This window comes from Ptychodera flava, chromosome 17, assembly GCF_041260155.1.
Source record: "Ptychodera flava strain L36383 chromosome 17, AS_Pfla_20210202, whole genome shotgun sequence".
NCBI lineage: Eukaryota > Metazoa > Hemichordata > Enteropneusta > Ptychoderidae > Ptychodera > Ptychodera flava.
In genome coordinates this window covers 11,758,203-11,776,887 of record NC_091944.1, presented here as the reverse complement: position 1 = coordinate 11,776,887, position 18,685 = coordinate 11,758,203, and positions in this window count along the sequence as shown.

Here is an 18,685-nt window from a genome sequence, read left to right as displayed (position 1 = left end):
GCACAACAGTGCTAACTGGTAAAATATGGATGGCTTTTAAGAATAGTCTCTTGCGCCTATTACACAGCAGTGAAAATTAGCAAAATATGGTTAGCTTTTAAAAACATTTCAAGTGCATTCAAATATTCGCATCTCGAAATGTACCAAATAGCTCTTTTGCATGGCAATGTTTAATATCGTGTTAAGCATCGTACTTTTTAAAACTTAGATTTTAACATTTTCCCTGCCTTGTTCCGATATTATGTTCTCACATCCTTTCATCGTATGCAGTACAGAGAGTGAATTAGGTCAACATTTGCACAAATTCAGCAGTGACTGAAACGAAAGTAAAGTGTGCTCAGACAAATATATGTACTATCCGTTGAATTAATGGTCAGTTCGAGGAAATTCTTGTTTTCCTGCCAACACATGATCCTCTCAATGACCTTTGTGTTTAGTCATTAATGTCTCCTTACCTTAAATCACTCAGTAGAAACGCGTGGTATATATCTGGGTCAACTTGTCTTGACTGTCTTAGCTGGTCTAAGTAGAGTACATATGTTGTAGTCGTTGTAAATGCGGGCCTCACAAGAATCAATCGACGCCATATTGTTTCATATTTTCTTTTTCCATTTAAATGCACAACATACGCATTAGAGTATGCATTGTCAAAAATTGTATTGCGCCTATTGCGCAACAGTGCTAACTGGTAAAATATGGTTGGCTCTTAGGAATACTACATTTTACGTCTGTTAAAATATTCGCATCTCAAAATGTACCAATACAGTACTTATGCATGTCAATGAGTAATATCGTGTTAATCATTGTGTTTTTTAGAAACATTTTAACAATTTTTTCTAGCCTTGTTTCCGAAATTAGTTCTCACATCTTTTCATCGTATGCAGCACAGAGAGTGAATTAGGTCAACATTTGCACAAATTCAGCAGTGACTGAAACGAAGTAAGTGTGCTCAGACAAATATATGTACTATCCGTTGAATTAATGGTCAGTTCGAGGAAATTCTTGTTTTCCTGCCAACACATGATCCTCTCAATGACCTTTGTGTTTTAGTCATTAATGTCTCCTTACCTTAAATCACTCAGTAGAAACGCGTGGTATCAGGGTCAACTGTCTTAATTGTCATGCCTGCTCTAAGGAGAGTGCATGTGTTGTGGTCGTTGTTTATGAGGGCCTCAGGAAAAAATTCAATGCCATATTATTTGACATTAATCTTTTTTCAAATGCACATCATAAACATAGAGTATGTTTTATGAATACAGCACCTATTGCCCGGCACTGAGTGCGAATTGATAAACGATTGGTGGCTTTATGAATAACATAAGGCAGATGATAGAATAGACAGCAAAAAAGGGCGATTTAGAAATCTATGATAAATAATATATTTTAGCTAGTGTGATTACTTGTCTGAGCATACTTAATTTAGTTTACGTCTTTGTTGAATTTGAAAAGCTGTTTAAGGAAAAATTAAATCTCATATTCATTTGATAAAGCATTAAAATTAACATTGACCTTTGGTATCACAGTTTAATGTTGAAGTCAGTGTTATCATAACAAGTTCTCACTATATGCTGATAGAAGCACCAGTTGACAATACACTTTGTAGTTACAAGGTGAAATTTTTTAATGTCGACAAAGTAATTTTAAAAGGTGGAAATTATTTGTCTCAGCAGACTATACTTTCGTGTCAGTCTTTGGTGAATTTTAAGGCTTTAAAAGGAAACGCTAATTTATTGGGTAAAACATAAAACAAGCTCAAACTATAATATAGCAAAAGTCAACGTTATTGTAACCAGTTGGTAACATTAGTGGATAGGTACAACGATTGATGATATATTTTCTTATTAAATAGTGTTATTTTGACGATTAAATGAAATAAATTAAACAATATGGCGTCTGTTTAGTTTTATTAGACCTCATAGACGACTAAGGCACCTATTAACTAGTCAGACAAACAAGAGAGCCACGGTCTTATTGATCATTGTGTCAGACTAAAGTTTACAGGATAAACGCAGCAAATCATGAGAGTTTAATTAGTAGATAAAAAATCAGTCATTTCCTCGAACTGGCCAACAATTCCACGAAGTAAACACAGTTGTCTATATAGACTTCACTTTCGTTTCAGTCATCCTTGATTTTGGTCAAGTTTTCAGGTCAACTTTTATACTGTATATGCCGAGATATATATTTATTGACAACGATGTTTTTTTACAAACAAGTCTAGGAGGACTTCATTAACATTTTTAGCATCAAATACAATACGCGCTGAATAGAAACAACTAATATACGAAATTCGTGCATCTCGTGATATTTTATCAATTCCAACTGTTGTGCAACTGGTGCATTATTTTACAATACATTCTCTGTGTGTATGCTGTGCAGTTTTAAAGTAAAAATAAAATATCAAACAATGTGTCATCGATTTACTCTTTTGACGCCCTCATACAACACTACCACAATGCCCGTAACAGACTTCGGCATGCCTAGACAGCTAGCCTAGGCTACACCAGACATCACACATTTTCGCAGAATGATTTAAGGTGACGAGACACTAATATACAGTGACAAAAACTGTAATGTCATTTGCAGTGTGATGTTTTAGCAAATAAATAAAAATGTCCTCGAACTGAAGTCTTAGGGAGCCTTCAGTAATTACAGGGGGGGTGGGCCGGGGGAATTGGGGGGAGGGTCACTTTTTAGAAAACAGTTCAAGGGGGAGGGTCACTTTTTATAAACCTATCTTGGGGGGAGGGTCACTTTTGACAGAAGCTGATATTATGGCCAAAACTTTGATTGTCCGTGTGATATTTCTTGAAAAGGAAATCACCAACAAAATACGCACACACTTATAGACCGCAATGCATAGTGAATTGACATTTGGTGAGATTCCAAAATCAAATTTCTTACACAACCATAGACTTGTAACCACTGTAGTCTAATCAAGAACAACAAGTCATCGTTGATGACACAGTCCCCACTTGTTAATGGGTACTTTGATTACAGGTCCTCAGAGAGGATAGAGTCCTCTTCATTAGGTCTGTGATCAAAATACTTTTTAATAAATTCGCTTGATACATGTCTGAGTTGTGGTTCAGGACATGAAAAAATCGTAATAAAATGGCCACACGGCGGCCATATTGGATCTTATCACAAAACAATTCAATGTATGTGTGTGACATAGGTCAAAGTCCTTGTACCAACTTTGAATAAAATCGGTTGAGATATGCCTGAGTTATGGCTCTGTACATGAAAAAATCGTAACAAAATGGCTGCATGGAGGCACTATTGGATCATATCACAAAACAAATTGATGTGCATAGCTATAACATTGGTCAATATCCTTGTACCAACTTTGAATAAAATCGGTTGAAACATGCCTGAGTAATGGCTCTGTACATGAAAAAATTGTAATAAAATGGCCGCCTGGTGGCCATATTGGATTGTATCACAAAAAAATTGACATGCATATGTATGACAAAGGTCAATGTCCTTGTATCAAGTTTGAATAAAATCGGTTCAGATATGCCTGAGTTATGGCTCTGTATATGAAAAAATCGTAACAAAATGGCCGCATGACAGCCATATTTGATCGTATCACAAAACAAATTGAGGTGCATATGTATGACATAGGTCAATGTCCTTGTACCAACTTTGAATAAAATAGGTTGAAACATGCTAGAGTAATGGCTCTGTACATGTTAAATCATAATAAAATGGCCGCCTGGCAGCCATATTGGATCGTATCACAAAACAAATCGACGTGCATCTGTATGACATATGAAGTAATCCATTTACTAAGTTTGAATGAAATCGCTCCAGGCGTCTCTGAGATATCTGCGTGAACGGACGGACGGACGGACGCACAGACGCACGCACGCACGCACGCACGCACGGACACACGCACGCACGGACATGACCAAACCTATAAGTCCCCCCGGACGGTGTCCGTGGGGACTAATAATCTAAATAATCAAGCATGCATAAATGCACAGATTTTTCTAATTTTGTACTGAAAAAAAATTATTCATAGTTTCATCATAGACCCCAATGCATAGTGAATCGACAGTTTGGTGAAATTCCAAAATCAAATTTCTTGCACAACCATGGACTTGTAACCACTGTAGTCTAATCAAGAACAATAATCTAAATAATCAAGCATGCATAAATGCACAGATTTATCTAATTTTGTACTGAAAAAATATTATTCATAGTTTCATCATAGACCCCAATGCATAGCGTATGGACATTTTGGTGAAATTCCGAAATCATATTTCTTGCACAACCATAGACTTGTAACCACTGTAGTCTAATCAAGAAAATTAATATCAATAATCAAGAGTACACAAATGCAAAGATTTACCTATTTTTGTATTGGAAAAAACTATTCATAATTTCATCATAAACACCATGGATAGTGAACCAACTTTTTAGATGAAATTCAGAAATCAATTTCTTGTACACAAATGTTCATTTTAGCCTACTTCCCTATTCAAGCAAAGTACGTTTAAATACATTATCAAACATATATAAAATACAGATATAGCATGTTTTGTGGGGGTAAATTGTCAATAATTTGCCTGATAGACTCCATGTATTATGATTTGATATTTTTGGATGAAGCACTAAATCAGCTACATCTTGCCTTCTTATAGTTGCACAAAATATGGTGACCCTCCCTAAACTGTATGAAATACCATATCTCTTCAAAATTCTTGTGTGATAAATTGCGACTGTCCCTCCAAAAACACCAGCCCTCCCCTCTGTAATTTGTCCCTAACATAACAATTGAACCAATTGTTATGTAAATTAGCTGATACTGTTTTAGTTATTCCTGGGGAGAATACCGCAGTGGTTGGGGGGGGGGGAGGGTCAAGTTTTAGAATGTCGGACAAGGGGGAGGGTCACATTTTAGACAGGAGGATAGGGGGGAGGTCACATTTTACGGTACAGGTGTTCGCGAAATTCCCCGGCCCACCCCCTGTAATTACTGAAGGCTCCCTTATTCTACAAAGTCTACATATGTTTGTCTGGTACTTTACTTTCGTTCCAGTTATTGATGAAGTTATACAAGTATTGATGTGACAAGCGTGAACCCTTCATGCTGTATATGGTGGTGAGGGTGTTTAGAAGTCTTAGATTATCTGCAAAATATCGCTAGGAAGATTTTTAGAATTTTTTTTTATAAAAGCACATACGTAACAGTATGACATAAGAAAACTGATGATTTGATACATTTGTAAAATATTGCAAAAGCCACCAATACTTTTACACTTTCGCACTCTTATGTAATATATGTTTTTTTCAAAATACAAAGTGTGTTTTCTCTGTAGTGCAACATAGAAATAGAAGGCATTAAAAAAAAATGCGTCGATTTGGGAGGCGAAAACGAGGCTGAGCCAAGGAGCAGTTTCTTCGCTTCGCCTGCGTAATACTATAGAAATAAACGGGCGACGCGCTGACCATTAACGTATTTTGTGGGCAAAGGGCGAGAGGAAAGCCAAAAATTAACGGGCGAGGGCTTGCCGAGCCCGTTAATTTGGCTTTCCTCGAAGCCCGCGCCCACAAATAACGTTAATGGTCAGAGCGGAGTCTGTTATTTCCATTATATTATAGCGGACCACAAGAAAACCGTCAAAATTTCCGAAAATTTCAGGAGCGAACGACAACTGGGCCCCAGAAACTGAGCAATACGCGACGCAGTCACGCGCGCTGTAAAATTGGCAAATGCGGAGATATTTTCAGAAAAAAGTATCTCAACTTGACCTACAAGTGCTCCATTTTATTTTGTGATTGATTATGATTTACGTTTGAGCTGTAAAGTTACGATACTGTGAAATGTTAATCTTATTATTCATATTCACGGGCATGTAAACAAACCATTACTGTGTATTTGTGGTCAGTCACGTGGTTCAGCTCGACCAATCAAAAATGCCACGGGCAGGGCATTGTAATATAATGGTATTTTTTTGTGTCTATATTGTGTTTCCGTCGAATGCTTTCGTGATCACCGCGTCAGTTAAGTACTTCGGTACCAAGACTACGAGGTTTTCGAAGTGAATTTGCCCGGAAAACCGTCAGTGCCTTCGACGAAAACACGTTCATTTCGGCGCAGCGTTAGCTCACAGATCGCATCGTAGTGAGGAACCTGCCACTTTCTGTAAATGATGGCGTAATTTATCAGAAACTTACAGAACCGGGGTTGACGGTTAGAAGCATCGTAAGGGCGAAATGGCGAATCGATGGTCAACTGACCAACATTGATAATGATGATCGGTTTATTTATGTCAAAAATTTGAAACAGCCGATACCGTCCGAATGACAGGTAAAATGGCGATTTTTTGTCCTTATTCTGTACAGAGAAAGAGAAATCCTAAAAGTTGATAGCCCCGATGCTGATCGACAACGCTGTTCGAACTGCTTGAAATCTGGTCATCTTCGAGAAAGACTGTGTCAATGATACTGTTTGCCATTATGCAGGAAAAGCGGACATGTGAGAGCAAACTGTATGGCACAAGAAAGAGACTCACAGGCCGAGAGCTAGGCGTCGTACTAAGAAGTTATCGGGCACAGGCTGATCAAGAAACCAATATAGGAAGTTCGATTCCGCGCAGTCAGAAACAAAAAGCGAGGGCGGCGAAGGATATTGAAAGGAGACGGCCGACGGTGTGGCGTTTGCTGTAACTGCGCATAAAGTCCAACAGAAGATCACCGACCATGCCACAGCTTTACATCGTTAGCAGACAACGGCTACCGGGAGAGATGCGAAGAGAAAGCACATTAGCACATCAACGGAAATGTCTCCTTCTATCGCTACGCAAGTGTCTGACGAAGGGTTGTCCTGTTCAGAGTTCGAATGGACGAGCGGTTGGGAAAAACAAGGAAACACCAGAAGAAGTGAAAATAGAAGAAGAAGAAAACAAAGGCGCAAGTAGACACCAGATAGACATTAGCTAGTTCTTTTTCCTTTTGCTTACTGATCTATGCATTTCATTTTTCTCTAAAGTTTAGAGGTCTACGCAGTAGAGACAAAAAAGCAAATATTTCAGTTGAGTAGAGAACAAAAGCTAATACTCTTTTTGTACAAGAAACTTATTGGGACGAACAAATATAACAAGATATTGAGAAAGAATGGAAAGGAAAAATATTCAGCTTTTTGGATCATTCCATCGAATACGTGCACTGAAATGCACATAGTTTTATCTACGTTTCTACAAGTGGTGTTTGTACCTCGGTCAATTCGATATAAGAGTTTCTTCTTCTCAACAACACTACTGGCATAAGTGAAATCGAGTACACATTTGCTTTCATCCTTTTCCACAAAGTTTCCAGTTGAGCTAGAGGGTTCTGTTTTTGTAAGACACTGACCATCACAGGACCAAAATTTGTTGCCTACCATAGGTTGACCTTGGATGATGTTTGACCTTTTTTCAGCCACTACTGTTGTCTTTTGTGCTGTAAACATTTTACCTTGAAACGTCCCCTCTCATGGCTAACGCGAGTAAAGGTTGGTTCAAAGTTAAACGCGAAGGAGATAGAGTCACATCTTTAATTAAATGTCAGGAAAAACTTGAAAAAGAACAATAAAGAACGACAAATTCCATATTGTGATCTTGTGTAATTCTGAGAAAAACTTAAAGGGTGGCGGAGGTTTCCATGTGATGATCATTGTATAATGGCGATGATTTTGCACTATGTAAGTTTATAAAAGTGTATAAATTTTTAGAGAATGTACAACTGGAGGAAACATCTCGGAACGCCTCGTCTGCCATCTTGTAATAAGATATAAAGTCATGGTTACAACCAGTATCTTGGTGTGTCAACTTCAGTTTCTGAATGCATGTACCAACTGGTACCTCAACGTTTATTCCCCTAAACTACGACCGCAACACAACAACAAGTACAGCTTGTATTCTTTGATAGAAGCTACATAATGAGGCTTTCAGGCAAAGGGGTAGAACAAACTTTCGAGGACTTAATCTTGTAACGTTTGTGTTTTAATGTTGTACTCCTCAAAGCATGGATAGATATATAGTGTTGAGCATTTCAACTCTGCCTGTATATATATATGTGCAGTTCACCAAATAGTAAGTACTATGCATAGTAATCAATAAAAAAAAAGCTTACCTTGAAATTGTTGAAAGCGAGAAGGACATTGGAATATTTATTAATTCATATCTATCGTTTGAAAACATATAATTAAGCTATAATTACTGTCAATTGAACCTTTGATCTCAACACGCTAGATTTTACTCACTGAAATTTTCGGCTGCAGCACTACAACCTTCGTCAGCAGAATAACCCGATCTCAATGTCGTGACCTTTCAGACACGTGACATCAAAATTGGGTCATAGACTTTTGGTAATTTATATTCCACTGTCTCTACTAAGGGATGGCTAGTTAACACGTTATATATCGCCCTGGTACTTGACACCCCTTTCGAAGTATCGGAGATTCCTATCAAGAATGTCTACATTTTCCAAGTCCACAAAGTAGTCTGGTGATTCAGTGTGGATATGTTGGGAAACCTCCGGTGATGTAGAGTGGGACGCTGGTGTTCAAGAAATCTGGGTTTTTGAGATCTTTCTTGTGCAGGGGCCCTTATCGCTCTGACCTTGACACGGAATCATGCAAACAGGACCAGTGATGTCTTTCTTGCATTTTTATCCTTTGGTGAAACCAGTAACTGGCGTAGTGTTTTAGTAAGTTTGAAACAAACCATTATACCGTAGGAGTTGAATGTCCGTTTCAGGGCCTCAGAAATACACTGCACATATGGCAGAACAATCTGTCCTTTGCGAACGAATTCTTTCGTGCTTTTGAGGTGGTCGCTTTCGGTTTACTGACCCGATTGAACATCCATGGTGGATACCCACATTTCGCGAGAGCCTGCGTGATGTAGTAACGGGTGATTAGACGTGAAATTCAAATACTGATCTGTATGCGGAGGTTTGCAGTAGATTTTAGATTTATGGAGCCGTATTCGTGGACTACCGATAAGGTATTCCAGAAAGCGAGGGACCTGTTCTCTTCACCTTCAGATGTTAATTTAATATCAGGGTCAAGAGTATTCAGATGGTCTGTGAATTCCTGAGCATGACACTTCTTACACTTCTTGAGTTTTTGTGTGAGTGTCATCCACATACCTTAACACACCACAATGGGGATGAGGCGCAGTAGCGATAACTATCTCTTCAGATGTTCAGTTTACAAATTGCAAACAACAGGCGACACGTGTAAACCCATTGCTGCTCCATGAATTTGTAAGTAATATACTCCGTTGTATACAGAATATGTGTAACGTAAGCAGACATCCAATAGTTTGACGACTTGCGTTACTGACAGGTGAGATCTTATGTCCAGGGTATTATCTTTCTCCAGTTTATAATGAATGACTCCAAGTTCTTTGTCTATTGGAACCGATGTAAACAGTGCAGTGACGTCATAGGATCTTCCTCCATCCGTCTATTTTGCATACATTAGGCAAAATGCTGAGAGTTGACAACATGATAATCTGTTTGTCCGACTAAGGGAGACATAACGTCAACTACAAGTTTGGCACAATTGTATGTTATGGTACCAACACTGCTCACAGTCGGCCTAAGTGGAGTATTTTGTTTATGCACCTTAGGCAAACCATAGAATTTTGGCGGGGTCTCAGTGGTGGGTATAATTTTCCAGTATTCTTCTCTTTTAATCCCTCCTTCTTTTTCTATCTCCTGTAATACTGACACAAGTTCTTTCTTGTATTTAGATGTAGGATTTTTGGTGCCTAGTTTTCTGTAAGTATTTGTGTCACTGGGTAACTGTTCACATTTCTGTTGGTATACTTTCGTGTCTAACACAACAAAAATAATCCCTTTATCCGCCGGTATATGCGAATATGCTTATCTTTCTTACCAGATTTCTTGAACACCGGAGTCCCACCTCTACAACATCGGAGGTTTCCCAAAATATCGCAATGAATCACCAGAACCATTTGTTGACTTGGAAAATGTAGACATTCTTGATAGGGATCCCGATACTTCGAAAGAGGTGTCAAGGAGGCGATATATATCCCTGTTAACCCGCCACCCTTAGTAGAAACAGTGGAAGCATAGACAGTCGAGAAACTTTCTCGACTGCCTTTGGTGGAAGGTATAAATTACCAAAAGTCTATGACCCGATTTTTAATGCCCCATGTCCGAAAGGTCACGACATTGAGATCGGGTTATTCTGCTGACGAAGGTTGTAGTGTGCAACCAAAAATTTCAGTGAGTAAAATCTAGCGTGTCGAGATCGAAAGTTCAATTGACAGTAATTGGCTAACAACACAAATGGATTTCATGCAAAATCAAGCTATAAATAACGCAATCAGATGAACATACACCTATCTTGAAAAATTGTGTTACTCTTCACAGCTCTGGTTCTTCCATGTCTTGAATATGCAAGTACTACAACATGGCATCCTTGAAAAGAAACTTGCGATAGAAAGGTACAAAGAAGAGCTACTAGGTAGATTCCTTCCTTACATATAAGTAAAATCAGATGATAAAGATTGACTGGAGAAACAGGAGCAGCCAATGGAGCTATTCATCAAAAAAGCTATTCTGGGAGCAATTTTTGTGGGCAGGGGAAATTTTAATTATCTTTCTTATAGAAATATAAAAGTTTTCTATTTTCTTTCTAAACTATTGTGAAATACAGAGCCTAAGAAATACATCACGCAACTTCCGATGAACAATGCTTTTTGATAAAGGAACGTAAATCCAGTTGAATGTCAACAATAACATTGTGATTATGCAAATAGAGTGTACATTGGATAGATGATATCACAGATAGAAAATAACAAAAAGTTACAACATACCATTAACACAAACATATCAAAACCAACGTGACAATAACTGTCGACAATGAAATATATTGGAATATATATATTGGAATTATGATTTGTTGGGTTGTTGATCACGCTCTTGTATTTCATATTCAATAATTTGTGTCTGACCTTGCAAACTATTTGCGATAATCTAATTGCGCCGAATCAATTTGGTCAAAGTTCGTGACCTGTACCTGTCCCTCTCTAGTACTAATTTGATACAATACTGTCAACAAGGCATTAATCATGACATATATTAAACATCGTCTGACATTGTAATCGGCTGGGGAATATAAATAGTATGTATGCTTCAAATGTGAACACAGCAGTTTTTGGTCCTAAACATATGATAGTATTTATGTGATATGTAACATCATTATGGGACTTTCTTTGTATGCACAATCATTCACAACATACAGCTACAAGCTAGTCGTTACTTGTTGTTCTTATGATATAGCTTACCACAGATATATACTAATACGGTAACGAAAAAAAAAGTGTTTTATATGATGTGCGGCGCAATGGGATGTATGGGGTTGATTTCGAGTATTTTTCTTTAAAAGTCGAAGGCAAATTAATGATTTTGATAACCAGCCTATTGGGGCTTTGAGCAATAGGATAAACATCTAGGTCACTAAATATGGCAAGGCACTTCTGTCGACTCTATATAAAGTTTAAGTATATATAATTTCATGACCTTTATCTTTCATCGCCCTTTAAAGAATGTAAAGCTTTCTTTTTGATTTTACAAGCAAGCGTACTTCTGCGCTCTGCACTACTTAGTTGGAGTTTGGCATATTTCCAAATTACCGATCGAGGTCACTGTATGAGAGATGAAGAACACGCTGTTTTGCGGCACAAATACCAAGGCCATCTAAAGAAAATTCTTTGTTTGCCGTCCTTGGATTTTCGAAAAACCTACCAGCCAGCCAGGGAAAAAAGCAAACGCAGACAAAAAGCACAAGTGTACTAAGAATAGCTAAACTTTTATTAAGTTTCCTTTGGAAAAAATAACATTTTTATTAGTAATAATGTTAACATTGGGTTTGCTTTCTTGATTTTCTCTGAAAACGTACCAGAACGCAGACGACAAACAAAGAATTTTATTTAAAGCGCCTAAGCATAAAAACAAGTTGCAAAATGTTAGTTTACATGAAAATGTCCTCAATGTTACATACATTGCCCTATAACGTTAGTAGACATGGCATACTCTCAAGTCTGGAAAAGAGAAATATCAAACATTAACACCTCAGCTATTTTAGTGACAAGCAAAGACGTTATGAATCGTGACAAAGGCATGTGTCCTCCTTTCCTCCACAACTCTGTGCCTAAGGTGACACATTTAGTGGTCAACAAGTAACCTTATGGTGACTAACATTTACGTGTCAAGCAGAATTAAAGGAATTCTACTAAAAACCTCTCAGCCTATGTCGGTCGTTTTTGCTTTCATGTAAACCTAAAGTACCTCTTCTTTGACTTCGTTTTTATCACTAGCTGCTTTTCACAATGGATAATCTTACCTCAACCTGTTACAACATCACTGACAGATCACAAAGATATCCAGTTTTCTCGCGACTGCGTAATTGCGTCAATTGCGCATTTCGAGCCATTGTCCGCCCTGTAAAAGTTACTGACGGCGCGGAATTCGTGCATAAAATACACCAAGCGAAGTCGTCAATAAGGGAGGTTGACCCAAATGCATAGTGTAGTGACCTGTGAATTTTCAGTTGCTCCTAATCATAATAACCCCTCGGAAAAGACAAACTATCCGCTGTCATCCAGCTTTCGTGACGTTCATGAAGTGGATTGTACGCAACCAACAGGATAGCCGACGACACAGTTGCGATTTAGTTTATTTGGGTTATTGCTGCAATTTTTGTTCATGTTTTGATAAAAAGGCAGAACTGAAAACTGTGTATCATTAACGGAAATATAGAAACTCAATCTTGAGCATTGTGCAGGCACACGCAGTGACGATGTCGAATGTAATGGAACGCAATCGTTTGATCACCTCATAATTTCATGGATTCAAAGCTCCAAATTCGCACCAAATCGTGTCCAAGGGAACAAATACTCCAAATTCTGAGATGGGCAAACCTATGGATGACAAAATCGACAGAAGACGGAGAGCAGGCCGTGCACGTAACAAACTGACAAACATCAAGTGTTGTTTATAGTACGGGTGCAGCATGCGACTTAAAACCAGATATGAACCGAAAATGCTCACGTGTTTCATTATATATTGCAGTTATGTGTAAATTTGAACCTTTACCATTTAAGTGTTATTATCAACATAATGAACAATATATACTTCAGCTTAACTCTATAGGTCATTAAGTATTCAAATATGCAATTAGCTGAAATTTAAATAAGTAATTCCTTTGACTGCTGTCACTCTATCACAACTTTACATAGCAAGTGTAATTGCCTTTGATCAAGTTCTTCAAACTATATATTCAATACTTTGAAATCTCATTAGATATGCAAATTATAAATTAGCTGACATTAAAATGCGAATGCATAATTAATGATTTGGCAAAATAAATAAGGAATTGGCTTAAGTTAAAACCTTAATGACTTTCAATAATGTTCTATCGTAGTATCTTTAATGTACATAGCAAGTTTCGTCAACTTTGGTCTAGTCAATTCAGAGAAATATCCTAATTAGGAAAGTTATAAAATATTCAAATTAGGAATTGACTGAAGTAAAATGCTTAATTACTTTAAATAATGTTCTATCATAGTATCTGTAATGTACATAGCAAGTTTCATCAATTTTCAACATGTAAATTCAAGCATATATCCTTAATTCAAAAGTTCATTAAATATGCAAATTAGCATTTTGATTAAGTATAAATGCTTAATGACTTTCAATAATATTAAATCATAGTATCTTCAAAATACATACAAAGGTTCGTCAATTTCGATCGAGTAAATTTAGATATATATCCCTAAATAGGGAATTTCATTAAATATACAAATTAGCAATTATCGTTCACGTCACCCTTAATAATTTTCATAGCTGATATATTTGAATGTGATCAACATTTGTAGCAAATCTAATCAAATTGTATGCAGTCGTTCTCAATGTACATGTATATCCGTTTTTTCCTTTAAATCATTAATTATGCAAATGAGCAAAAAGTAAGCTAGCCACATCTACCAAAAACTAATCACTTCTGGCCATTTGCAAACTAAATCTATGCACCAGATTTGATTCTGATCTGATGAGCTTGTTTTGAGATATCGAGCACACAGACAGACACAGACACACAGACACACAGACATCACTGCGACATATGAGCAAAATAGCTATTCTTCAAGATTCTGCCCATGAAGTGAATTTTCTAGTCATTTGAGATGAATACTTGCACACCTTTATTACCCAAAGGAAACTGGTATAATTGACGACAGTGACACTAAAATGTTTGGTGACCTATCGTTGTATTCATAACCCGTTTCATTCTCAGAGTTGCATATCAATTTAGATTGTCAACATGGCAATGACCACCACTGCTCAGCAGGGCTAAAACAGAGCATGGGCTTTCTGTAGTGGGAAGTTTGTGATTGATACATTTTGATCAAAATGCAATGAGAATACGTTTTCATTGGCCTTCATTTTCTGTGCCTGTCATCCAAGTACATAAGTTGAGATGTTGAAACTTTGTTGCAATGTTCCATCGCAAGGTCTTATTTGCAATTTGCAAAACCAAATTCATAGTCTGGCCTTACAGTGCCCAGCTGGGTTTGCCTGCATTTAGCTCGTCCAAAAGTGAAAGACCAGACATGGAACGCCAAGTACTGACTGATATTCGTGTCCTAGGCTTTTGCAGTCCCTGTGGGCTACCATTTCATGGACTTTTGTAGCCTCAGGGAAAAGTTGGTAGTCTGTGGGCGCGGAACTACCACTTATTTCGAGCCCTGTATTTTATTTAATATCGACATCTCTACCCTTTTGTAATTATCTTCCGCAGACAACAATTCGAGGAGAATTCCCTGGCGTAAGCATCTTCTGCTGAAGCATCCTTGGTTCCAGCTGCCGCCTTTGCATGATCCAAATTAGACACTCGAAAGATTCGAGAATTGCCTATTTCCATGACGAATGTTATTCTCTCCGCCGTTTCAGTGATAGAAGCAGCAGGCAGTTTGTCACAGTGCGTAATTATAGCAAACATCGGAATCCCACGCCCACAGGAATATTTAACAGCGGTAAAGTTACTTTTATGTAGCTCATTTCAGTCACTTATTCTGTGAACAGTAAAGGGACAAATATTCGTTAGTGCTTATATTTTGTTAGCATGGCAAATACATAAAAACAATCAAAAATAAGAAATCAAGCACCAAAATCTTATCGTTGGCCAAGTTCTATGAAGCAGGGTCGAATTATAGTGAATTTCAAACTAGCTTGAATTACAACGTGTTTGGGTGATTAGAAAAACTTTTCTGGCGATAGAAAATACCCGGGAGAAAATGACACCAGCTGTATTCATTGCAAACGTTCTCCTTCGATAGATTTTGCAACAGTTTAACCCGATACGACGCCCACTGTTCTCATTCATAGAACACGTTTAGTGAAAGAAATACTCGTTGCTCTACCGACCCGCACACGCTGCCTCGGAGAAAAACCTATCGCTAGCATTCTGTACAGTTTCATAGTCGGGGAAAGTGATTAAGCCAATATGAGATTTACAATTTTGTTAAATGGCGCGGGAAATGTGGGAAGATCGTGCGGCGATTGTACATAAGGGATGTTTCAGACCTAAGCTTGCATGATTTCAACTAGTTGCTGAAACTAACATCGACATCGACATCTATCTAGTCAACTGCTACTTTATTTCGTTCTGGGGACAAAATACCAGAAAGTGTTCTCCCCCGTAGGGTTTTAGAGTACCAGGCCCTTTACTCCTTTAATTTTTTTGTCGATATCCTATCAACCAGCCCGATAACGTATCTGATATCTTATTAAACTGTGCCTCCAGTGAGTTTTCGACGTTGGCCGTTGTATTTTTATTCATAAAATCAGCGTCTTTTGAACTAAATAATGTAATATCGCATTAGATTGAGTATAAGGTACAGCCGATGTTCGCACTTTCAAAGCTTGCCTTGCTTGAGCGACTGACACGACGGCAATAGATATACGTGTGAACGACATATCGGCTGGAGCAAAATAGGCGTTGGCAAAGCACGGTCCCTCTAGAGGGACCGTGGTACCGACACTTACGCTGTTCGACGCGGATCACCAGTAACATAGGTCGGTATGTCTACTCAATACATTTAGCAGCAGTAACACAACAATCCTCGGAACAACTGCCCGTCGAGTCGTAAGAGCATCATCGCCATAATCCCCGCGATTCTTTACGGCAACAGCCTGACGCTACCCGTAAGATGTTTGCGTAGTTCCATGGAGCGGAAAGCATGCTCTTGCTCGCTAGTATGCTGAAATTTAGTATTGCTCACATCCATGGCGATGACTGCTTATAATTTATTATGATGCTGGTTGCTGGTACTTTGTTGTTTGACCCGCAGTCCATCCAATGCTTGTCCTGAGCGTCGCGTCCACCGAACTGTTTTGATTTTTAGCTTTATTTGTGAATTGCATTTCAGAAGTAACTCTATGCATGATTTACGTATCATGCATATCAATTTTGACGATTGACGTCATTCGTCCCTGGTCAACAGTAATGCAAATACCTCAGCTGGCTTCAGAGGCTCAACCGGCCCAACCTAGCCTGGTGCGTGCAGGCGTCCTGCAGAAGTAGAAAAATGTCGCGTACTTTTTACATTTCACATCGATACAATACATAATGTGACCAGATATGGACTGAATATGCCCACGTGTTTTACAACAGGTTCATTAATAGTAGTACGCTTCACAGAACAATAAGATATATGTTATCACTAAATGAAGCAGGTTTTTTCAACATCGCACAGTACTCTCAGATTTTATCACTAATTACAAAACTTTGATTAATATGCAAATGAGCTGTTAATTAACTTGACACTGCTCAATGCTTCATGGGACAATTAGATATCCATCGATCAACATCTGTAGCAAGTTTCATCAAATTTAACGCTGTAATTTTGGAGTAATATCACTAATTACAAAGTTCATTAAATATTCAAATAAACCCTTAATTAACTTCACACAAGTAAATGCTCTACACCACAATTAGATATCTGTCGGATAAGTATCTGCAACAGATTTCATCACATTTGGTGCAGTTATTTTGGAGTTATACCACTAATTAGAAAACTTCATAAAATATGCAAATGACCTATTTGTTAACTTGACACTGCCAAATGCTTCTCAGTACAATTAGATATTTATCAAAACAGTATCTGTACCAAATTTCAAAGACTTGGGTGCCGTAATTTCAGAATTATATATCTAATTACAAAGTTCATTAAATATACAAATGCACCTTAATTAATTTCACACTACTTAATGCTTTACACTACAGTTAGATATCAGTCGGATCAGTATCTGCAGCAGATTTCATCACATTTGGTGAAGTTATATCGGAGTTATATGACTAATTACAAAACTTCATAAAATATGCAAATGACCTATTTATTAACTTGACACTGCCCAATGCTTCTAAGTATAATTAGATATATATCAGATCAATATTTGTTGCAAGTATCATCAAGTTTGGTGCAGTAATTTCGGAGTTATCTCACTAATAACAAAAGTTCATTAAATATGCAAATGAGAAGGTAATTGACATGACACTCACAGCATCATCATAATGTTCTGAGATTGTCATCTGTGAAAAGTTTCATGAAATTTATGCAGTATTTCTTGATATATGTCTACACTGTCATTACCGTCTCCATAGGGAAACCATTGTACGGAAAAAAAACGATATTGCATAACTTCATTAATATGCAAGCCACACTAACCAAAATCTAATCAGTTCTTGCAAGTAGCATATGGTACCTGTGTACCAAATCTGACTTGAATCCGTTCAGGCATTTTTGAGTTATCGTGTAAACAGACAGACAGACACACACACACACACACACACACACACACACTAACACACACACACACACACGGACAGACAGACAGACATCGCTATGACAATAGCCCACGTGTTTACACACGTGAGCTAAAAAACACAACCCGGAGGAAACTTTCTAAAGAATGTTGTTGTGGTATGGCATAGACACTTTAAACTCAATACAAAAAGACTGCAGTGAGGATGTTGAAAATGATGATAGCTATCTTTCAAATATCTTTCAATTGACAACAATTGGCTTTATTCATCATGATGTTTTCACATAAACATCTGCCTTGATACTCAGAAAAAAAACCCAACGCTGTAATTCCTTTCTGCTTTGTTGGGATACATCGTGAAACAATGTCGAACTCAGTGTTAACTGAACGTCTCAAATCAACAAAATTAAGAAAAGATCAAACTTATTTTACTCAAAACTTCAAGTCAAAGCTCGCTTTATTTTATCATTCGATTAAGTGCGTAATGTGTGTTTTGGATTTGCGTGTCATGTGTAGCAAACATCAGCAAGGTTTATATTTTTCTGTTTGCCTTTTGGTGTTAAAGTCAATTTTTGAGTGTTAATATGTAGCTTTATTTAATAGCAAAACTACTGTGATTTTAATATGAATGTCTCAAACAAAAATACCTTCTCGTTATAGTGTAGGTATATTTTTTGGAGAAAACATTTTTTAAATCTGTTCCATTCCCTAATCTTGCATTTTACATCAAACCTTTAAGTATTAAATAACACAAATCTGTATGTATTATCCAATCGTCATATCATTTCAATAGTGCCTTTAATTCGAGGTTAGGTATAGTTTTAACACCCCTGCC